At 46.4% G+C, this 23,651-nt stretch overlaps 1 non-coding gene across 1 annotated transcript; it reads right to left on the bottom strand.

The window, feature by feature from the left end:
* Window positions 1-8,612: 8,612 nt before the first annotated feature.
* Window positions 8,613-8,685, bottom strand: Trnaa-agc (transfer RNA alanine (anticodon AGC)). The gene has a single exon. It is a non-coding gene; the product is annotated as a tRNA-Ala (tRNA).
* Window positions 8,686-23,651: the final 14,966 nt, after the last annotated feature.

Raw genomic sequence — 23,651 nt, 5'->3', positions numbered from 1 at the left:
TCATTGTTATCCCAAGGTGTGAAGTCGTAGGAGCCAAAAGGACAGGAGGCCCAGGAGGGGGGTCAGGGCAGAGTCTGGCTCAGTCTGATGCCAGTGGTCCATTCTGGGGGGGCCTTATGCACCCTGAACCTGATAGCGTTCCAGGACGTGCAGGGCGTGCTGTCCGCTCCTGTTTACCGCAGGGAATGGATGCAGACTCCTGCCACCGCGGGGAGAGGGCGCAGGGCAGGGTGCTGGAGAGCCCCACGCGGGTCCCCGCGGGTGGAGGCCAGCCTGGCTTTCCCGCAAGGCCGTGGGAAGCAGCGGAGATCGCAGACCTCCGTGAGGCTCCTCTCAGGGGCACCGTTAACCTGCTGATTGCCTGCAGGCTTGATCTGCTTACCAAGTCAGCTACACTCCATCTTCTACTGTGCGTTCCTGGTCAGCATCCAAAGTGAATACTACCCAGTGGAGTGAGGCTGTCCCCAGGGTCACAAGGTTACCGGTGGCCAACACAAGTAAGCATCCTCCCTCCCTCCCTCCCTCCCTCCCTCCTTCCAGGCGCTTGGAGATCATCTCCCAGACCAGGCCAAGCCTAGGTCTTCTGTAGGATAGAGTAATTATTCTGTAAAACAGAATAATTCTGTTTTATATCACACACACACACACACACACATACACGCACAGAGTTAATTTAAAGTGCAAGTGGTATTTTTCCTTCAGGGGTAAGGGAAAGGAAGAGTAGGTCACCCAGGATACAGAAAACAGCATGGACAAACACAATTTGTGGCCTGTGCCCAGAAAATTCTGAAAGCTGTTTGCAATTAGAATAGAGGGAGATGGGCACTAGGAAACAGGAGCGGCTGGAGTTCATGGAAGGAGCACTGTAGCCTGAGCAAGGAACACTTGGAAATCTGTGCTGAGGAGTAACTTGATTCCATCGTCCTTTCGTGCTATGGGGAGTCATGGTCTGCCTTATTTTATATGAGCCCAGGCTTTGATGTATTGGATTTATATTTCAATAGGGTAATTTGTATTGATAAGGAAGGAGAAACTCTCCTGTTCTATAATCACACTGATTAGGAGTTAGGCAATCTGCTCAGGCTAAATCAGGTCATGTCCCAGAGAGCTGGGCAGGAATTCCACAGGGATGGCCGACATAAAAATATGTTTTATAAAAAGAGTTCGTAACAACTAATATGGAATACAGTCTCCTTTTATTGTATTCCAGTCCATGTCTATACCCATGTAGGTACACACACATACACACACACACACACTCACATAGGATGGAGGGAAGAGGAAAAGAGAATAAGATAGGAGAGGTATTGTATTTATCTCCATATAGTACGATTCAGGAGGATTGTGTGTGTGTGTGTGTGTGTGTGTGTGTCTGTCTGTGTCTGTGTCTGTGTCTGTGTGTGCGTGTGCATGTGTGCTAGTTCTTAGTCCTGGGACTTAAACTCAGGGCCTGGGCACTGTCTCTGAGCTTTTTTGCTCAAAGCTAGCATTCTGCCACTTGAGCCACAACTCCACTCCCAGCTTTTTTTTTTTTTGTAGTTAACTGGCAATAAGAGTCTCACAGGCTTTCCTGCATGGCCTGGTTTTGAACTTTGATCCTTGCTCAGCCTCCTAAATAGCTAGGATTACAGGTGTGAGCCACCAGTGCCCAGTTTCAGAAAGATTTTTGTGTTGATATTGAACAGTATTTTTTTTTACAGTAAGATAGTGTCCTTTTTGGCCTTACAAAGTATGCTATGATTAATATCTATCTACCTATCGATCTATCGATCTATCTGTCTATCTATCTATCTATCTATCTATCTATCTATCTATCTATCTATCTATCTATCTATCTATCTATCTATCTGTCTGTCTATCTATCTATCTATCTATCTATCTATCTATCTATCTATCTATCTATCTATCTATCTATCTATCTATCGCCTTTACTTCTTGCAAGAATCAGATATTTTTCTATATATTGTATTTATAACATAGTTGGAGTGGATCCTGGGAAAAGATTTTCCTACTTCATGTACTGTACAAGGTGACCTGAGCCAATTCCTAGGACGTTCCCTTTTTAGGGCCCTCCACTTCAGGGGCAGCAGCAACCCCAAAAATGATGGTGTCCACAGAGACAGTCCTAGACCATCCCTACAGAAAAACGAGAAGCCAGGGGACAGGGACTCACATCTGCAGCCCCAGCAACTCAGGAGGCTGAGATCTGGGGAACAAGGTTTGAAGCCCATGAGATTGTTGACTCTAACTACTAAAAAGCCAGAGTGGAGTTGTGGCCCAAGTGGTAGAGCAACAGCATTGAGTGAAAAAATTAAAGGACAGTGCCTAAGTCCCGAGTTCAAGTCCCAGAACTAGCGCGTACACACACACACACACACACACACACACACACACACACACACACACACACACACACACGGAAAGAGAGTGAGACAGAGACAGAGAGATGAGAGAGGGAAAAGAGACAAGTAGAGAGAGAATCCTTCCCATTCTCAATGTCTAATCTCTTTTTGGTTGGGGAGTGGGAGGAGAATACTTTATTGTTTCAAACCGTGCCTTTGTCAAGATTAAGAAGTTATATGAGGAGTAAAACATTTGTAAAAGTATTATCAATGATGTGGACAGCTACTTCATCAAATTCGGAAATGTACCATTCTTTTGAAGATGTGCTCTGGTTTTCTTGGTCCATAGGAAAAGCTACTGTCTGCATTGGTGGCTCATGCCCGTGATCTTAGCTATTGAGGATTATAATTTGAGGTCAGCCTGGGCAAAAAGCCACAAGACTTCATCTCCAAAATGACTAGCCAAAAGTAGGACTGGAGACATGGCTCAAGTAGTAGAGCACCAGGTGAGTAAGCAAGCTGATGAAGCATGAAATCCCGAGTTCAAACCCAGTACTATCAACTTAAAAAAAAGAAAGAAAAGGAAGGAAGCAAACCTACTCCTGAAAAGGAAAGAGAGAACATAAGATGCTATTTGTTTGGATTTTGCATGTGCATGTTGTAACGAGAGCTTGACTTCAAGGCTTTGTGCTCTCAGTTGGCTTTTTCTCTCTGGACTGTTGCTCTACCACTCAAAGCCATGCTTGCAGTACTGGTTTGGATTTTATTTATTTATTTATTTTACTCTGACTCTGTGTGTGTGTGTGTGTGTGTGTGTGTGTCTGTCTGTCTGTCTGTCTGTCTGTGTCTGTGTTTCTTCTCACTTTAGAAAGAAGGTACAAAATAAAACAAAATTGGACAAAAACAATGAGGAGAAAACCCTGGAGTCCTTCGCGCATCTGCCTCTCTTGCTCTGCTGGCAAAGGGCATACATCTTCCTGGGGCTCCACGAGAACATTATTTACTTTGAATTCTCTGTTCAAACCAGGTTGTTGAACACGTTAGAGCCACCATGCCAACTAGATGTTGCTATGAAAGTTTGGGCGATCATTCAACAAAGTGATACGGTGAACAGCACCGGATGTTAAGGTCAGAAGGGGCACGGGTTAAGACGGACGCATGCTCCGAGTCTCCTTCCAGCTTTTGAGCTGTAGGAAATGAAACTGCACAAATTACACCAGAATTAGAAGGATGCTAAAGAGTGAAGCAGGCTAATGGTCTCGGCAAATATGAAGAACAAGAGAGGAAAAAGCTCAGTGTCCCCAGTTTGGTTAGGGAATGAGCAGGTCTGGCGGAATGGTCAAGGTGAGTGTGGAGGTAGAGCGGGAGCTGATACCGCCAATGACACAACACGGGTAAATGCAAAGGGTCTTCAGCAAAGGGAGCTTGATCTGCTTAAGTTCTAGCAAATGGCTGGGTGCCAGCTGTCTCATGCTTGTAATCCTAGATACTCAGGAGGCTGAGATCTGGAGAGTAAGGTTCAAAGCCAGGCTAAGCAGGAAAATGCCACCCTTATCTCTAATTAGCCAGCAAAAATTCCAGACGTGGAGGTGTGTCTCAAGGGGTAGAGCACCAGCCTTGAGAGAAAAAGTTAAAGGACAGCAGCCGGGCCGTGAGTTCAAGCTCCAGAACTGGCACACACGTCCATACACGAGTCTAGAAAATGAGGTTGGCAGTGGCTCACGGAAAGTGTTTGAGGTTGAGAGTTGGTAGAAACATGGAATTCAGGAGCAAAGAGGGGAGCAGGAACTAACTCTGTGGCTGAACTTGAGGTGGTTTTGTTTTTTTCCAGCAGGCAAAGTAGGAAGAATTGGGTAGCAAATTTGATTTTGTGTAGTAGGATATAGAATTCTGTTTTGATTCCTCAGTTTCTGGCATAAGCGATGGAAGGATACTGGCATTATTCCTAAAAAAGAATAGGAAAAGAAATGTCCAGATATCAAAGGCAATATTTACTAAGAAGCAGGAAAGGATTTAGGGGCAGGAATGTTGATGGTTTTAATCTGACAAGGTTTCAGATAGGTGGTAGGTCATATTTCCCAGAGATGGCTCCCACTTTAACCTCCTCCAAGTCTTCTTCCAGTGTGCCTTTGGTTTGGCATGGGATTATGAGCTATGTGGTCTGTGTACTTCTCCTTGAGAGTGGCAGGTCTGGTGAATTCCTTGACTGGTATGGTGGAGCTGATGCTGTGTGACCTCTCAGGTCACACTCCATGCACTTGTAACCTTGTTCTCTTGCTTGCTTTCAAGCAGCTGCCATATTGGGAGGAAGCCCAACTAACCCCCAAAGAGAGGTCACATGGAGAAGTCCTGTGCAAGTCCCCCAGCTAACAGAGGGACTTAGGTCCTAGCCCTTGGGAGTATCAATCACTATCTGTGAGTGACTGTGCAGCCATCCGATTCCAGGCGTAAACCACCAAGTGTGAATCTTGGACTTTCTAAGGTAGGGTTCCAGATGCAATACATAACGGACCAACCATCTCCGTGGTCTCTCTTGTTTTGTTTTGTTTTGTTTTACTTCTGACCTGTAGAATAAGAATCATGATTATTCTACAGGTGAGAATAATCATAATAAAATGGCTATTTCATACATCTAAGATTTGGAGTGATTTGTTACCCAGCAGTATTCTGGAACTGATGCATGTGCGACAGGCTCTTTCAGAGTGTTTGGCATGGTAAAGCAGAAAGCTCACAGCTGTACTCAAATCCAGATTAGGCTGCTTTGAAGCCAGGTGAATCCAGAAGCTTCATTTATGTACTGGAGTAAGAGGTACTAACTTCCTCGCAGGAGTAGTAAATGATATCAGGTGTTGTTTACTGAACTTTGTACCACATGCTGAGCTACATACGAGCATCGAATTGTCTCAGAATAATCCTAACAGGGTTTATATCTCTAATCTAGAGATAAGGAAAACTGAGGTTTAAATAGATTAAATCATTTTAGCCAAGTCATACAGATAATAAATGTGCTGAGAAGCAGGATTTGCACGCCAGTGGATGGTGGGGCCTAGACCAAGACTCAGCATATAGGAGTGCTCAGTAAATGGAAAATATTATTTTTGTTATTGTATGTATATGCCTATACTGGGGCTTGAACTCAGGGCCTGGGTGCTGTTCCTTATCTTTTTTTGGTTCAGAATTGGCACTCTACCACTTGAGCCACTGGAGATAAGAATCTCACAGACTTTTCTGCCCTGGCTGGCCTTTGAACCTTGATGCCTGGCAGAAAATGTTAATTTTGAACAGTGGGGTTCTCCCTTCATATGTTGGACCATATCCTGGTTTACAGACTGGCTTTCAAAGGGACAAGGCCAGAGTTAAGCCTGACCTTTGCTCAGGAGACTTTTACTTTACCATCTTTTCAACATTTAATTCTCTCTAGGAAGATTTAGGGTGGACACTGCAATCACATGTGCATGACAACAGCGCACTCTGCTGGTCACTGGAAGAAGTGACCCTGCTATGAACTGTAGATCCACTACAGGGTTTGCTTACCATTAACCTTTCGGTTTTATCAACCTTTGATCCTGCCTCTTTCTACCTTTCCAGCCTCCTTAAGGGGACAGTTTTGTGTCCTTCACTGATTAATTTTTTAATAAAAAGCTATCTCTGGTCTTTGAAAATCTGCCTAGAAGAAGGGTAGAGCCGCTCCCTATGCTGTTCTCTGCCTCCATCCTTTTGTCCAGGTCCCCTCCCAGCTGGGCATCGTAAGGATGCCACAAACTGCAAGTGTGCTGGTGAGGAAGAGTGTGAGGAGAACTACCCCACTGAGATGATCTTCAGTGGAAACGTTTAAAAGTGTGTGTGTGTGTGTGTGTGTGTGTGTGTGTGTGTGTGTGTGTGTGTGTGTGTGTGTGTGTGTGTTTTATGCCAGTACTGGGTTTGAACTCAGGGTTTGGGGCTCTCCTTTAGTTTTTTTTTCTTGCTCAAGGCTGGTTCTCCACCACTTGAAATACGGCTCAACTTCCAGCCATGTTGGTGGTTAATTGGAGGTAAGGGTCTTATGGGCTTTCCTCCCTGGGTTGGCTTTGAACCTCTATTCACAGATCTCAGCCTCCTGAACAGCTAGGATCAAAGGTGTGAACTATTGGTGCCTGCCTTTTAAAGGTTTTTTTTAAAACTATGAATCAAAAATGGCTTCTAGAAAAAGGTTTAGAAATATATTCTGCAGAACCTCTTGACCTGTTATTGTAGGAATCCAACAGGCTAGTGTTTGGTGACTCATCTGTTGAGCCAACATTGGTGATTTGGAAATGATAAGCACATTGATTAGTCAAATCCCCACTAGATCTGAGGGGTTCAAGAGCTTATGCCTTGTGAGGTGCCTGGCACAGGATCACCTTGACAACACCCGACTCTTCCACTCCCCAGGCTCCTAACCAACCTCCTTCTCCACACTGGGTGTGGGCAGGACTTTGGGCTGAGGGGCTGTTTGCAGATACCGAGAGAAATCACTTCCTTTCGTGGCCTTTATTTTCAGGTTAGTAAAAATTCACCCCAACTTTCCATTGATCACTCATTTCCTGCAAAGGAGAGGAGAAAGGGCCCGGGGAGGCGGGGCGCTCAATCACCGCGCCGACAGGACCTGTCGATAGCAGCCTGGAGGGCATTTTCCGTCTTCTTTAAGTGGCATTTTCACCAGGAGGGACCGGGTGGCAAAGTCCTCGTGATAGATGGGATCCACAGGCGTTTGCTGCTGTCCAGGCTGACTGTATTTCTGTACTCATTTCGTTTGCAGAGGTCAGTTGGTTAAAAGGCGAGAATAAGACGGTGCTGAGCTCAGGAGCCATGTCAGTCACCTGCCTGCTGGGCAATCCTAGGTCATCTGTGACTGCTTCGAGGTCTTCAACCCCCCAGTAGGAATCACAACGGCGGAGGGTGTGCTGGCATCTCCGTGAGGATGATGTGCCTGGTGGCACATGCACGCCGCTGGGCTCCGGGTCTGGCACAGAGGATCCTGGTGTTCACACACAAACCCAACACCAATGAACCCACACAGGGTCACGTGCCAATGAGGAGTACACCATCGTGCTCCCTATGATCAGCCTTTCCAAAGGTTAACCCAGAAGCTTGTTTAACTAATAGATAGGAAGGTTGAATAGACCATTTCAAAACTAGGTATGGACTGTGTGTGTCCTTCGGGACAGAGGAGGTAAGCTCTCAGATTTCAAATGAGAACAATCACAAGGCAGAAACCTTCCTGAAAGTGTAAGGCTGGCTGGGAGAGTGTGTCACAGGCCATCCAAGGCTCGGATGAAGCTCACGCACCCGGCTGCTCTAATCACAGGCAGAGTCTTGTTTGGAGATGCTCACCAGGCTTCATTTCCCCATTCATGGAATGTGTGATATAATAATAATAATGACTCTGATTTGTGCTGGTCCTGTGGCTTGAACTCAAGGCATGGGTGCCGTCCTTGAGCTTTGTTGCTCAAGGCTAGTGCTCTATCGATTTAGCTACAGCTCCACCACTGGCATTTTGGTGGTTAATTGGAGATAGGATTCTCATGGGCTTTCCTGTCCTGGCTGGTTTAAACCTTGATTCTCAGATCCCAGACTCCTGAGTAGCTAGGATTACAGTGCCAGCTGCCACAGATGCATTTTTATCTTTTATCCTTTCTTCAGTGTCCTGGTACGAAAAATAATTTTTGGAACCTAATGTTTCCTAGAAGCATGAGGTTTACATTTCTTAGGCTTTTATGATGATTTCAGAAATGTCTGTTGAGAGACTAACAATCCATGTTCCCTGGCACAGAAACAGGAAAAAAAAAGTGATTTTGAAAGTATCTGGAGCTGAAATAATAAGACAAATGTCTCGGTGTTCTTTCCCCTATTATTCGCAGCTGTGCACTGAAAACCACCATTCCTGTTTTTTGTTTTGTTTTGTGTCTGTGTTTCAGCTTGAACTCAGGGCCTGGGGATTGTCCCTAGCTTTGTCCACTCAACATCCCCACTCTTCACATTCTCCACTTCCGTGTTTTGTTTTTTCAGGCTCACTGGAAACAAGAGTCTCTTGGACTTTTCTGCCTGGGCTGGCTTCGAACCGTTCATGCTCAGACCTGAGTCCCCTTGGTGAGCCACCAGTGCCCAGTGTCAAGCGCTCCATTCTGCCCATGTGGGCATCCACACTGCCCTGTGGTTAGGCACAAGGATGCCAATGACCGTCCAAGAACAGACAGCTCAGCTGTCACCGTCAGCTACTTCTTCAGTGTGCACACTGCTATGTTAGTTAACCTGAGGTGCTAGGGATTGAACCCAGGACCTTGCGCTTGCTAGGCAAACACTCTACCAATTGAGCCACACCCCTCTCTTTATTTTTCTTTTGTTTTTGAGATAGGGTCAACTGGTCCAGGCTGTCCTTGAACTCATAATCTTCCTGTCTCTGCCAGGAGAGTAGCTGGGAATACAGACCTGCACCTGGCTACGTTCAGGTCTGGCCAAATAGGAAAATTCCCTTTGGGAAGATTCTATCAATTTAGATGAAAATTGGATTTGTTCTGGTATTGGCATGTGATCTTATAACAATTTATTTCAGCAGGATGAAAAATCACGAATTGGTGTAGACTATGGATCTGAGGCAAAACAAGGTCTCAGGAACCATCCCTCCTCTTTACCTGGAAAATCCCTCCAGGTACAAAGGAATTATAAATGTTGATTTCGAGGGCAGAGTTAAAGCCGGGAGCCAGTAGCCTAGGCTTGTAATCCTAGCTACTCAGGAGGCTGAAATATGAGCATCTAGGTTCAAAGCCAGCCCTGGCAAGGGAAAAATCCACGTGACTCTTATCTCGAATTAACCAGCAAAGAGCTGGAAGTGGTGCTGTGACCATTTTGATTGGAAAAGGCTAAGGGGTGGTGCCCAGACTCTGGTCTTAACCCCCAGGACGGGTATCAACAAACAAACAACCACAGAAGAGAGTGCAGAGCTAAGTAATCGAGAAGGAATACCGAGGAGTCCAGGGTAGGCACTTGCTTACTGATAAGCAGCAAGACCTTTGCCAGAAATGATCTCCTGATAATTTTCTCCTGGCACCGAAGCAAACAGCTCTGTTTATGGTGAGAAGAAAGGCTCAGCTCAACACAGAAATAAACCAAACCATAAGAAGCACGGGAGTAATCACGAGCCTTTTTCACATACAGTGGAGTGATTTCTGCAAAGTATACTTCCCTGGCACAATGTGCATGCAGTATTGCTGAGGCTCATCTGAAGAGCTGGGAGGTAAAAGAGGCCGGATGCAACTAGAAGTGTGCTGGCTTCAAGTGCTTCACAACTTGCTTTCAGAGCCGTAAAATGTGTTTGGAAAACCAGTGCTTACAATGAATATTTGCTTTTTTCACTCCAGCTCCTCATCGGTGATATATGGGTGTTGTCACAGTAGCACTGTACAATCAAGGCAATGAGGATTTCCTCCTGAGTGATTTTAATGGGTTTCATTACGTTTGTACATGCATATGAAGTAGTTCAATCACATCCCCTCCTTACCCTCTCCTTTACCCTCCCCTCTACCTTTGTTCCGGTGGTTCTTACTTTATCCTTGTGTTATTTTACACTTTTGACCTTTCTTTTTTGTTTTTGTTTTTATTGTGAAAATACTGTACAGAGGGGTTACAATTACATGGGCAAGATAATAAGTACATTTCTTATCAAGCATTGTAGCCTCCTCCTTTGTTTCCCCTTCCCATCCCATCCTCCCTCCGCCCCCCCACCTAACTCCCCTCCCCCCCCACACCAAAGTTGTAAAGTTCGTTTTTGACATAACGACTTGTACATCTCATTGTTGCAATGGGTCCACCTGTATCCCTATTTAAACGACTTGTTTTTCCCCTTCCCCTCCACAAATTATACAAACATCAAATACAGTGAAAGCAGGGGTTATATCGTGGGGGAGGGACATACAAAGCAACAAAGAAATAATCTTATAGATGCGTTAGAAACAATCGCATGAAAGAAAAAAACATTTGAATACATATCTTAGGGTTGATTTCCCTAACATTACCTTATCTGACCTTTTCTGCTTGACTCAGACATATACTAGTTATTGCAAATAAGGGAAACCATGGGACCTATGTTTCTTTGGGCCTGGCTTACTTCACTTAATATAATTTTTTCCAAGTCTTTCCATTTCCTAACAAATGGGGCAATGTCATTCTTTCTGATGGAGACATAGAATTCCATTGTGTATATATACCACATTTTCTTGATCCATTCATCTAGTGAGGGGCATCTGGGTTGGTTCCATATCTTAGCTATAGTAAATAATGCTGCAATAAACATAGTTGTGCTGGTAGCTTTAGTGTGGTCTTGTTTATGAACATTTGGGTAAATGCCCAAAAGTGGGATTGCTGGGTTATAGGGGAGCTCTATGTGGAGTCTTTTGAGGAACCTCCATACTGCTTTCCAAAGTGGTTGACACTTCTGACCTTTCTTTGTCATCTTTTTTATGCAGTATTTGTCCTTTTCAACCTGGCATAGTTCACATAACATGGAGTCTTCCAGTTCTTTCCTTCAAATAACTTAATTTCATTTTTCTTTATGATTGTATGATATTCTAGTATGGTTGATTCATTTATGAAAATTCCCCCTCCAGTCCAATTCCTGGATCATGATAAATGATCAACAACTTCCTCCTGCACAAATCCATTGTAAACAGAAGGAGTCCATGAAGACACCCAGGGAAGCTCAGGACCAGAATCCCACAACCGAGGATATGCACTTGAATCTTAACCTCTTCCTGGGAAATGGCCATACCAGAATCCCACACCTGAGGATGCGTGCTTGAATCTTAACCTCTTCCTGAGAAACGGCCATACCAGAATCCCACACCTGAGGATGTGTGCTTGAATCTTAACCTCCTGAGAAATGGCCATACCAGAATCCCACACCTGAGGATGTGCGCTTGAATCAACCTCCTCCTGAGAAACGGCCATACCAGAATCCCACACCCGAGGATGCGTGCTTGAATCTTAACCTCTTCCTGAGAAACGGCCATCCACAGTGCAGGCTGGAGGGAATTTTCATCAGAAAGGCTTTTATAATAAGCCCTAAGACCTTAACCCAGATAATATAAAGGATTAAAACCTAAAAAATGAACATATGAGCCAATGATTTTGAAATATACACTCAAAGCTTTAGTAGGAAAGATCTTCCCAACAAACATTCCAAAACCTATTTTAGAATTTTAAAAAAAAAGTGCTTCCACATTATCCCATAATGTCTGAGAACTCCCGATAGCAGACTGCAGAACGTAACATAGACAAGCAACCACCACCATCTACAGCAGAAGTAAAGCCAGCAAGAGAGTTTAGCTATCGACTTGCCATCTTCCTGAATACTTGGAGCACTGAAAGCTGAGCAGAGCCGCAGATCCCGCTGGTTGAGTGAGTCTGCCCTGGGACGTGGCAGTCTATTATTCATCACAGCAAATGAAGTTTTATGGGGGTTTTGGTGCCAGTCCTGGGCTTGATCTTAGCACCTGTCCCCAAGCTTTTTTGCTCAAGGCTAGGGATCTATCACTTGAGCCACAACTCTACTTCCGGCATTTTGGTGGTTAATTGGATATAAAAGTCTCACGGACTTTCCTGCCTCGGCTGGCTTTGAACCTTGATCCTTAGATCTCAGCCTCCTGAGTAGCTGGCATTATAGGGCTAAGCCACCATGCTCAGCACCACTACCGTTCTTTATAATAGCATTTGGGAGAGTACAAAGCCCTGAGTTCTAGCCCCAGCACCACCACCAGAAATTTTCTTTGTGTGTGATAAATCCTACAGACTAATTTTTTTTTAATCAAACTCTTGCTTACCTTGAAGATGATCCAGATTTTTTTCTTTAAAAATGTGTATCTAGCCTTGCTTTTGTGTTTGTATCAGGAATGATGGATCTGACATAATAAGAATTACATAGATTCTGTTCATTATTAACATCTTGTGCTTCAGAAAGCAATGTTTTCCTAGACCTTGCTCATTGAAGGAGATAATTAACCTCATAACTTCCTTTTGTTTTTCTTTCCTCCTCCTCCTCTACCTCTTCCTCCACCTCCTCCTTTTCTTCCTCCTCCTCCTCCTCCTCCTCCACCTTTTCCTCCTCCTCCTCTTCTTCCTCCTCCTCCTCCTCTTCCTCCTCCTCCTCTTCTTCCTCCTCTTCTACCTCTTCCTCCTCCTCCTCCTCTTCTTCCTCCTCTTCCTCCACCTCTTTCTCCTCCTCCTTCACTTCCTCCTCCTCCTCTTCTTCCTCCTCCTCCTCCACCTCTTTCTCCTCCACCTCCTTCCTCCTCCTCCTGCTTTTCTTCCTCCTCCTCCTCTTCTTTCTCCTCCTCTTCCTCTTTCTCCTCCTCCTCCCTTTCCTCTTCTTCCTCCTTCTCTTCCTCCTCCTCCTCCTCCTCTACTTTCTCCTCCTCTTCCTCTTTCTCCTCTTCCTCTTCTTCCTCTTCTTCCTCCTCCTCTTCCTCTTCCTCCTTCTCCTCTTCCTCCTCCTCGTCCTCTTTTTTGCAGTGCTGGGGATGGAATTCAGAGCTTTTTTGCCCATGTGAGGCCTGTGCCCCATCATGGAGTTCTAGCCTCTCACTTTCTGCTCCTTTCCTCTTTAGATTGCACGTGGCGCTGTAGCAGCTGAGAAATGAGCGGAGGGAGGGGAGAGGGCAGCAGAGGGCAGGACGGGCGTGGGGCTGGCAGAGCTGAGTCAGCAGCAGCGGGGGAACAGACCATGTCCCAAGCTCTGTCTCCCTCTGGTGACGGCTCTTCCTGTCTCTGCTCGCCCACAGCGGCTCTGGCCACCCCGTGGAGCCGCTGAGGCCTCCCGGGGAGAGTGCTCCCTCTCCTCCTTTCAAGACTCCGCTGTGAGCTGCAGTGAAATGCTACCACCAGCGCCTTGGGTTGAAGGCCAGCTGTGCCACTCGCGGTGTGGCCAGGCCTCTGCTCAGCACCACTGCCCTCTTGCTGCAGACAGCTTCCTGCGACGTGAAGGGCTTGGGGCAGGGGCCATCCAGAGCATTTCTGTAGAGGCCACTGAAGAGAATGCGTGCACGGCTGGGTCTTGCCGTCCTTCCCACGCTGTGGACTGGGTTAGCGACAGCTCGTCCCTGACCACCTGGACACAGGGCGCAACTCTGACTGCACAACCGCGCCCCGTCCACTGCGTGGAGGAGCGTCCCGAGTCCTCCCCGACAGCTGCGAGGCTGTGGGGAGCTTCCGACGGTGGGGGAAGAGGTCTGCGGGGCCTCGGCCTGCCACACTTGCTGTGTCAGGTCTGGAGGGCAGGACCCTGGACCCGCTTCAACTACACTTTTACCCGGGGAATGTCAAAAATGAATAAGCTAAGCCAAGCACCGGAGGCTCACACCTGTCATCCTAGCCACTCAGGAGGCTGAGAACTGAGGATCACGGTTCAAAGCCAGCCTGGGCAGGAAAATCCATGAGATTCTTATGTCCAATAAACCATCAGAAAAACGGAAGTGGTGCTGTGGCTCAAGTGGTAGAGCACTCGCCTTGAGCTGAAGAGCTGAGGGACAGCGCCCAGGCCCAGAGTTCAAGCCCCACCACTGACCAAAATAAAAAAAAAAAAAATAAGCTCCCCATTTAGCTCCAGTCCAAGGAAAATAAGAATCAAATAAATAAGAATCAAATGAAAAGAAAAGTAACCACATAAAAGGGAAAGGTCCCCCAGGCCTTCACGGGTGAAGGCCTCAAAGCTTCCCAGAGAAAGATTGCTCAAAGGGTTCAGCGTTTTTAGTATTAATTAACATCTTCCATTCAGCGTCCCACGAATTTCACATCTGCCGCTAATTTTCTTCCTAATTAGAAAAGCTGTTGGTGGAGGAATTGTTAGTGTGCTCAGTACAAACAGGGGCATAATTAGAGAGCAGGGTGGGTGCTAATGAGCCTCGGGGCGGGTAGGCCAGTTCTTACAGCAACAGAAGGCTCCTTCCTCGGGGTCCTTGGGGCTACTTTCGATGAGAATCTTGTGCGGGGAAGGGGAGGAAGGTAGGTACAAATCTCCTTTGGCAGGGCTATGGGAGTTGTTTGAAACCATGTAAGAAGATATGAAGTCTCTGAGTCTGGAAAGCCAGTCCTGTATCCTATTCAAGCCCCGCAATCCCTGCTCTCCAGTGTGTAACCAAGAGAGACCTCAGGGCTTCCACAACCACCCGTGAGTTAGTTACATGTCAGCATGCTGCTTGGGAATGAGTCTTAGAGAATCTCGCTTTTGTGGAACCCCATCCTGGTTGGGAGAGAGCAGGAAGTCAGCCCGGAGAGCCAGAATTCCCATCGCTTGGCTCTCTCCAACTCCAAAAGGCTGTCAAACCAAGGAAGACAAGGGCTGAATTCAGACTGGGGCCAAAAGCCAGAGGACCCGGGGCCTTGTGTAACTTAGGGCGTTCCCATGGTCAAGGCAGCAGAGGTAAACTCTGTCCCAGCTCCCGGAGATCCACTTGATTTCGGGATCTGCTCACATTAGGCCCTTGGTGAGCTGGACTGTGCCACCCTTGTGGAGGGTGGTCTTTGCCGTCGGGCTCAGTGACTCACACAAAAAACCTCCTCTATTAACAATCTTGCCACTTCTCTTTATTATAGATTAAAAATCATTGTCCCCACCACAGTGATCATTCTTTTTTGCCCGGTCATGTTTGATTTTTTTATTTTTATTGTCAAGGTGATGTACAGAGGGGTTACAGTTACATAAGAAAGGTAATGAGTACATTTCTTGTCGACTTTGTTACCCCTTTCTTCAATTTTCTTCTACGTTCTCTCCTCTCAACCTGCTCCCACAAGTTGTACAGATCATTCCCAACATATTGTCTTGTGAGTATCGCTGTTGCATTGGTTCCCCTTGTCCTTTGTCTTACCATTCTGTTGCTCCCCTTCCCTTCCCTAATTCGCATAAACATCTCTGTTTATTTTTATGCTGCTACTTGGGCTTGAGCTCAAGGCCTCGCACTCCTGTTTGGCTTTCTCTGTCAAGGCTGGTGCTCTACCGCGTGAGCCACAGCTCGACTTCTGGCTTTTTGGTGGTTAACTGGAGCTGGGAGTCCCATGGACTTTTCTTCTTGGGCTGGTGTCGAACCTTGAGCTGTGAGGATCTCAGCTGCCTAAGTAGCTACAATTACAGGCGTAAGCAATTGGCACCCAGCTTTAGGGCTCTGTTTTGACATTGGAAGTAAAATACAATCTCAAATTTAGGCTAATCGTTTCAAATTGTTCTTTACACACTCATTCAGCGATTTTCAGCTCCTGTGAGCATACTAGGGCCTGAGAATAGAAGACAGCAGGTGTGGCTGCTGCCCTCAGAGCGTATTTTGTAGGGGAGCCAGAAAGCTCAAGGTAAGCCTTCAGTGATGGATACACACACCTCACTCCCATTTATCTGCTCGCCTGTCGGAATCAAAGCAGGCCTGCACGTCAGGCCTTGCACTGCGCCAGTCTAGGCAAGCTTCTCGGCCATGCTGGGGAAACAGGAGAGCCAACAGAGAGAGCTCCGGGCGATGAGGACGGTGCTCAAGTCCCGTGTCTCCCTCCCGCCCAGCACAATTCTGGAAGGCACTGGGAACCTCTCAGAAGGGTAAAGAGGTTGCCTAGTCGATTGACGAATGGCTGGTTAATGACGGGGAAGACGCACGAGAGAACATTTATACAACTCCAGTCCAAGAAAGATTCTGTGTTTCATGCTCCAGTCAGCATAGAAAAATGGTTGTCTTGCCGACGGGGAGTCTACGCTGGCAGCGCCAGGAAGACTCATTTATTAGTCAGGGGAGGACAGAGAACAGGCCTGGTGTCTGGTACCAGCTCCCCCCTCTCCCCCCCGCCCCCCCGGCTCCACCGGCCTCCATCCAGACGCTGACAGCCAGAGGCTGGACGGGTGATGGAGCAGATGCTGGCAGGGCCATTCCAGGCCAGCCAGCCACAGGTGCTAAGATAGGCGGGCCCAGTGGGGGGCTTGGGCTCCCCCATTAATCTCGAGACAGGCCTGTGGTGGCCAGGCTTCCTAGACCCAATTGCCTGGTTTTGTCCAGATCCATCCGTCTGACCCGCTGTGTCCCTGGAGTCTCTTCCCTGGGCTCTTCTATGGGATGGATCATTGAAAGGATTGGGAAGGCTTCTGTTCCCTGGTGCCTCCTTTCCCCTCTACTGTAAATGGATGGAAATCTCCATTAAGCCAGAGGGCCATCTGCAGCCAGCGCCAGCAGGGCCACAGACGCCACCAACGCCCAGACTTCATGGATTGTCCCCAGAGGGCAAATGTTCCCTTTGTTGAAAAGAACTGCTGAGCCCAGAGCACAGGGTTCTCATCCTGTCTTTGCACTTATTGACTTGCTAGCCTTCCTTGGCTGTGACTTCCATGTCTAGAAAGTATCTTCTACGGGGATGTAACAGTTAGAAAATTTTTTAAAAAAGAAAAGAAAAGGAAAAGTGGGTGAATTCCTGACGTTTGGCTTCACTCTCGAGCACAGCTCTTACGATCATTCGGCACCTGAGTCCACGGGGTGGCTTTTAGGTTTGATAATTCCAGGCTTCTGGTGGCAAGACAGTTCAGAGGGATCGCGGGACATCCGGAACCATCCGTGGCATTGCAGGTGGCCTGGTGTGAGGGTGTGATGGAGGCCTCTGCGGGAGAGCTGCCTTCCGGATTCCATTCCGCGTAGCCAGCCGCTGTGCCAGCCGCGCAGCCTGGCTGTGAGGGAGGCCCTGTGTCCACACCTCTGCGCTTCCTATTCCAAAAAGGCTTCGGGAGCCTCCATCTGAATCCCCCAGTCTCCGGGATCCAGGCTGCAGAGCAGAGGTGAGCACTGGAGCCCTGGGGCTCCGCAGGTGCGGGGGGATCACACCTGCGATCTTAGACTCTCGGGAGGCTGAGGTGTGAGGATCCAGATCGGAAACCAGCCTGGCAGACACACCCTCCAAATTTTTCTTATCTCCCACAAAGTAGCCAAAAGCCAGAAGTGGGCTTAAGTGGTAGCACCTGCCATGAACAAAAACCTAAGCAGAGTGCAAAGCCCCATGTTCAAGTTTCAGTACACACACACACGCATGCACACGCGCGCGCGCACACACACGATTTAAAATGTTCTGTAATTATATTTATTCTTATTTATTATTTATTCTCATTCTCCTTCCCTCCCTCTCACCATCCCTTCCTCTTTCTTTTCCCCTCCTTCCCTCCCCTTCCCATCCCATCCGTCCTCAGTCCATTGTTCTCTCCATGTCTTCCATTGTCTCTCCTGTTTTCTCTAAGACCTGCTCTTCTCTGTGACTCCATGATAGTACAGAACCAGGACACAATAACTAGAATCAAAAATGGAAAATTAAAAAAAATTGCTGGAGGAACTGGCAATCGCCTTGAGCTGAAGAGCTCAGGGACAGCGCCTAGACCCAGAGTTCAAGCCCCACAACTGACAAAAACAAAAGAAAAAACAAACAAACAAAAACATTGCTGGAGTAAGCTGCATATAAGTGCACAGTGTTATATACAGAGAGAGAGGAAGGAAGGGAAAAGGAAAGAAAAGAGGGAGGGGAAAGAAGAAGGAAAGAGGGAGGAAGAAAGTAAGATGGAAGGAGAGAAGGAAGGAAAGGAGGGAGAGAGGAAGGGAGGGAGAGAAAGAGGAAGAGGAAAGGAGGAAGGGAGGCAGAGAGGGAAGAAAAGGAGGGAGGAAGGAAGAAGGGGAAGAATTCTATGGGATAGTCTATGTTAAATAGGTTAAATTATAAATGGCATGAAAAGACAGCGGTTTCGGAATGTGGAATTCCACAGAGCGCAGACTAGTCAGGGTAAACATGGAGAGACACATGAAATGTCTAATTGAGTAGAAACAGAGGCCCTGGTTTAGCAAACAATTTAAATATTTCTAAGAGACACTCATCAGACAACATTCTACTGAACATGAACTCTGGAATTGCTAGAATTTTTTTCTCTGCTTCTTGAACGATCAAAATAATATAGAAAATAATAATAAAAAAACTCATTGCTTCTTCACAGCAGCAAAAATCACTATTTTGTAGAGCTAACACACCTCATTGCTCCATTTTGTCTTAAGCAGTGTTCAGAACACAGGTGTGTGAGACTGGCCTGTGTAGGGAGCATTTTGCATCTCCAGGGCTTACTTAGGGAAAGACCCAGTGGCCATCCTCCCTCAGGAAGCAACGCCCCAAACACATCCCACCTGAGCCTGTGGCCACGCCCCTCCGTGCAAGGTTGTAAATCACTACCTGTACAGCTGGACTTTCTTGTGTTGATCCTCAAGTTCCTCTTATAGACTCAGAGATTCATAACTGAATCTCTCACTAGTCCCTCTCTCTTATGCGAAAAAATCCAGTCAACCCCCCTACCTTATCTGCTGGGAAGCACTGTTGGATTTTGCCCAGCGATGGCCTTAGATCCATTCTGGGGAGAGGGGACTTCTTGATCCTGGCTCATCTGAGAAAACGAGACCACAGATGGTCTGGGCTCAGAAGTCTGTGTAGAGGGAATAATTTTTCTGCAAGCTGATTACATCTTTGCATGTTTGCTTAACATCTATCTATTAGTATAGGTAAGGAGAGGAGGATATTTTTCTATTAGTGAATGCTCCAAATAAAGATGTATAGCGTGTAAAATGCAAAGCTATTTTTTCTCTGTAATTGTCTAGGAATTTTTCTTTGGCATTATAAGGAAATACCAGCAGATTAAAATTATCACTGGTTCTTAGTAAATAGCAATCTGCCAGGCTCCCTGCTCCCCAGAAAATGATTAACTGACTGCTGACTAGCTTCCAATTTGCCTTGGGCAGTCCTGGGCAGGGAGTAATGTGTCTCCATGGTCCCCTTGGGTTCTCTACATGGTGGTGAGCAGAACCTCTTTATAGTGCAGTGGTGTAATCTGTGATCTGTGGTCTGGACGGAAACCCCAGATAACAGATGCTATGTCTCTGATTGACTCTGCTCAGCTGGCTGGCCCCTGGATCTCTATTGGATGGTAAAGCTGGACACGGGTCCCCTGCTTTGTAAACCTGGGGCTCTTTGCTGGCCATGCCTGGAAGACTCAAGGGAGTTGTTCATGAGTGACTAGACTTCCAGAAGCTTCTTTTTACAGATGTGTATCACCAATATTGACTTAGAAAGAGGTATATAAGGGTCACATAGAGATATTCCATATGGGCCTTATCAACGTTTTTCATGGTTAAAAACTTCCAGTCAAATCTCCCAGGAGATTTCCTTTTGGAATTGTATTAGTCATCCAGTTTCTTTTGGGGATTTCTCATCTCTCTTGAGCCTGCTTCTATTTTATGATCGACTTCATAGCGCATTGTAACAGAGCCCATGTGATATGGTAAGGGGAGACTTGGAGTTTTGGAGTGACTTTACAATGCTCTGTGGAACGTGGTAGAGGTGGGACAACTATATATCCGTGACCTAGAAAATCTCTGCATCCTACGTTCCCTCCAAGTCCCCAGGTCTCTACACCTCTCCGTGTGCTCTCCTTGCTTATTTCTGACTCCATCTCCTATCACTCTGCCTCATTCATTTTATATATCAGCTACAATGCGGTTGTTCTTGCAGTAGGCCAAACTCATCGCCACTGCTGCAGCTTTGCATTTGTGCTCGACTCCTCCCCTTTATTCTCCTCTGACTCCATGCCCCCCTCTTCTCTTTCCTCTTCCCCTCTCTAGAGCTCTCTTTTGGTCTGGAATACTGTTTCTAGATCTCTGTCTAGCTCATTTCTCCCTTCATTTACATGTCACTGGTGTTGTATCTCTGGAGTCCCAAAGAGGTAAATTTAGATACAATATGAGGCATTACTAGGATAGTGAATCATGGCTTAGAAAACTTACAACCCCACATTAAGAAAAATTCATGGAGCTCGGGCAGTAACTCAGGTCGTAGAATACCACTTTTTTCCTCTTTTATGAAAAAAAAGAGAAAAAATTGCTTGGAGCCTATGGTTCATCCTTGCTACACAGAGGAGAGATCAGGAGGATTATAGTTTGAGTCCAGCTTGGGTACAAACTTGAGATTTCATCTCAATTAATAACCAGGCATGGTGAGGTACACCTGTCATTTTAGGTATGTGGGAAATGCAAACAGGTGGATCACAGTCCGGCTTGGCCTGGGTCACATGCTCTTTGCTATTTTCAAAAAGCAGTGAAAGGGGCTGGGAAGGTGGCTCAGTGGTAGAGTGCTCGCCTCACATGCATGAAGCCCTGGGTTTGATTCCTCAGCGCCACATAAAGAGAAAAGGCCAGAAGTGGCGCCGTGGCCCAAGTGGTATAGTAGTAGTCTTGAGCAAAAGCAGCTCACGGACAGTGCCCAGACCCTGAGTTCAGGCCCCAGGACTGGCCAAAAAAAAAAAAAAAAGCAGTGAAGGTAAAAAAGAGCTGGCAGAGTGACTCAAGAGGTACAGCACCTGTCTAGAAGACCCTAAATCCAACCCTTGGTACCAAAAAAAAAAAAAGTGAGGAAAGAAAAAGAAAAACGAGGTCATATCTCTAGATCTTTCTGATCCTTCAAAAAAAGAGTTGAAACTCAACAATTTCCAATGTCTTCCTAAGTTCTACATTTTTTTTTTTTTTGGTCGGTCATGGGGCTTGAACTCTGGGCTTGGGCGCTGTCCCTCAGCTCTTCAGCTCAAGGCAAGCGGTCTACCACTTGAGCCACAGCGCCACTTCAGGTTTTCTAGTGGTTTATTGGAGATAAGAGTTTCATGGACTTTCCTGCCCGGGCTGGCTTTGAACCACGATCCTCAGATCTTAGCCTCCTGAGTAGCTAGGATGACAGGTGTGAGCCACCAGTGCCCGGCAGTTCTGCATTTTTAAATCTTAAAAAATCCTAGAAATCTTATCCATTTCATAAAATAGAGAGCACATCCTATCCGAATTCCTGAGACCCTGCGTGAGGAAATGCCTGGAGACCAGATGGGATGTTTGGGCGTGCGATGAGCCTGTTGTCGATTCCGCCTCACCTCTACTGGAAAGAGTCAAGATGACGTAAAAATGATTTTCAGTGTTTCACTAGTGAAAAATCACATTGAGCCGGTGCCGGTGGCTCACCCCGTCATGCTAGCTACTCAGGAAGCTCAGATCTGAGGATCACAGTTCAAAGCCAGCCCAGGCAGGAAAGTCCATGAGACTCTTATCTCTAAGTAACCCCCAGAAAACCAGAAGCGGTGCTGTGGCTCAAAGCGGTAGAGTACTAGCCTTGAGTGCAAAAGCCCCCAGGCCCAGAGTTCAAGCCCCACCACCACCACCAAAATCACATTGAGTCACAGCAGATGTGTTCTTTGCTTTCCCAAGTAGCCCTGTTGGCAAAGAAGTAGAGAGGACTGAGAGTTAACAGCTGTCACCAGCCCCTCTTCCTCTCCCCTCCCACACCCCCACCCCGGTAAAGCTGCTGAGGAGGTCAGGCTTGCATTTTGCATTCCAAACCACCCCATTCTTTCTGAGCCTACTTTCACCCCATTTAGAGCACTCCAGCTATCGAATTTCTTCCAGCTGCCATCTGCCTTCTATGCTTTGGTCTCTCTCTGACTGCTCCACTGATCTGCACAGAGATTTATCTTGCTTCTTCCTCGCTGAGCTGGCTGGTGCTCAATCCCATGAGCTCTCATCAACTGCTCTACTGTAGCTCAATTGATTCCAACATTTATATTAAAAGGCCTACAAGGTCTAAAGAAAAGTTGCAGTATAGAAAAAAAATGATCTAATGTCATACCTGGTCTTTGAGGATCTACAATGAACAATAGGGTACACACACACACACACACACACACACACACACACACACACACACACACACACACGTCCACGTTCTTAGGAGCGGTCTCAGGGAAGAGTCATGACTATCTACATGTCAAAAGCCTCACACACATCTTGAATTCATAACTTCGGAGGCACAAGTATTGACATTTTTCCTAATCAGATGAAACCAGCAAGTAATGGTTTTCAGACAAAGGGATTTCCTACCCACTGCAGTTTTTAAGGTTTTGTGGCACAGACTACAGACAATAGACTTGTGATTTAGCAACACAGTTAAAGCAGTAAGAATTCCTTAGTCATCTTGACCTGGAACCAGAACAGAGATCTTTCTTGAGTTACCATGAAAGGATTTTCATCCTTAATCCTGGGTCTCAGGGGAAAAAAATAAAGCTCAAGACCCTACTTCCCTGACACAACATCACAAAGAGTGGAATTGCTCCCTGCACATGCACAATCTTGTCTCTTTGGATCATGGATGGGGAAAAGATTCCAGAAACTTTCTTCTTGTTTGTCTAGAGCCCTCATAACCTAGTGGATAAATGATAAGTGACATCTTTGTCTTCTAAGCTGCTTAAATTTGGAAAAAGTAATTTAAAAAGTAGGGTCAATGGTACCTTACAGAAGGGGAAACCGTTTCAGCTAATGGGCCAGATCTAGTGCAGCTGTGAGGAGTGGCCACAGCACAATTTGCCCTTTGCCTTGTGGTAAAGGAAAAGTAAGACCAGTATTCGGGGGACAGGGCACAGGGACTTTATGGTGATGCAAAGCCAGATCTGAGCTCTTTGGAGGATTTTTAGATCTTTGGGGGATACATGGACCCCTCCCTAGAGGCAGACAGCCTCCACCTGAGCTGTGGCACACCAGAGGCCTTGAACAGCACTGGGGCAGAAGTAGAACACTCTTTACCAAGTATTTTAATTAATCAACTTCATTCAGTAGAAGTTTACAGGCAATCAGTAGATTGCATCCATTTTGACAGTTTGATGAGTTTAAAGTATCTATCTATCCTCCCTCCCTCTCTCCCTCTCCCTCTCTCTCTCTCTCTCTCTCTCTCTCTCTGTCTCTCTGTCTCTGTCTCTGTCTCTGTCTCTGTCTCTCTCTCTCTCTCTCTCTCTCTCTCTCTCTGTCTCTCTCTCTCTCTCTCTCTTTCTCTCTCTCTCTCTCCATCTGAGTAGTAACAACCCCAGTTCAGGACACGGAACATTTCCAACGCCATGATAATACATCATCCTTGGTGATCCACCCTCATGGACCCAATCTACACATTAGACACCCACTGTTCTTGTTTCCTTCAGCATAGATTTTTCTTGTCTGTTCTTAAAATGCAGAGACGAATCACATAGTATGTATTCCTTCAGATAGGCTCCTTTGGCTCAGCACAAGGATTTTTTTGAGATTAATCTATGGTATATTGATCAATAGTGTGTTTCCTTTTATTGCCATTATGTGAATGAATGTAGGAAGACTTGTTAGATCATTCACCTATTAGTGGGTATTTGGGCTTCATCTAGTTTTGTAACCCTGTATGAAAGCTGCCAGGGACCTATCTGTGGATATATGC

This window comes from Dipodomys merriami, unplaced genomic scaffold, assembly GCF_024711535.1.
Source record: "Dipodomys merriami isolate MVZ:Mamm:240054 unplaced genomic scaffold, mDipMer1.0.p SCAF_81, whole genome shotgun sequence".
NCBI classification, from domain to species: domain Eukaryota; kingdom Metazoa; phylum Chordata; class Mammalia; order Rodentia; family Heteromyidae; genus Dipodomys; species Dipodomys merriami.
The sequence above is the reverse complement of the archived record's forward strand: the minus strand, read 5'-3'. Positions and strand labels throughout refer to the sequence as shown.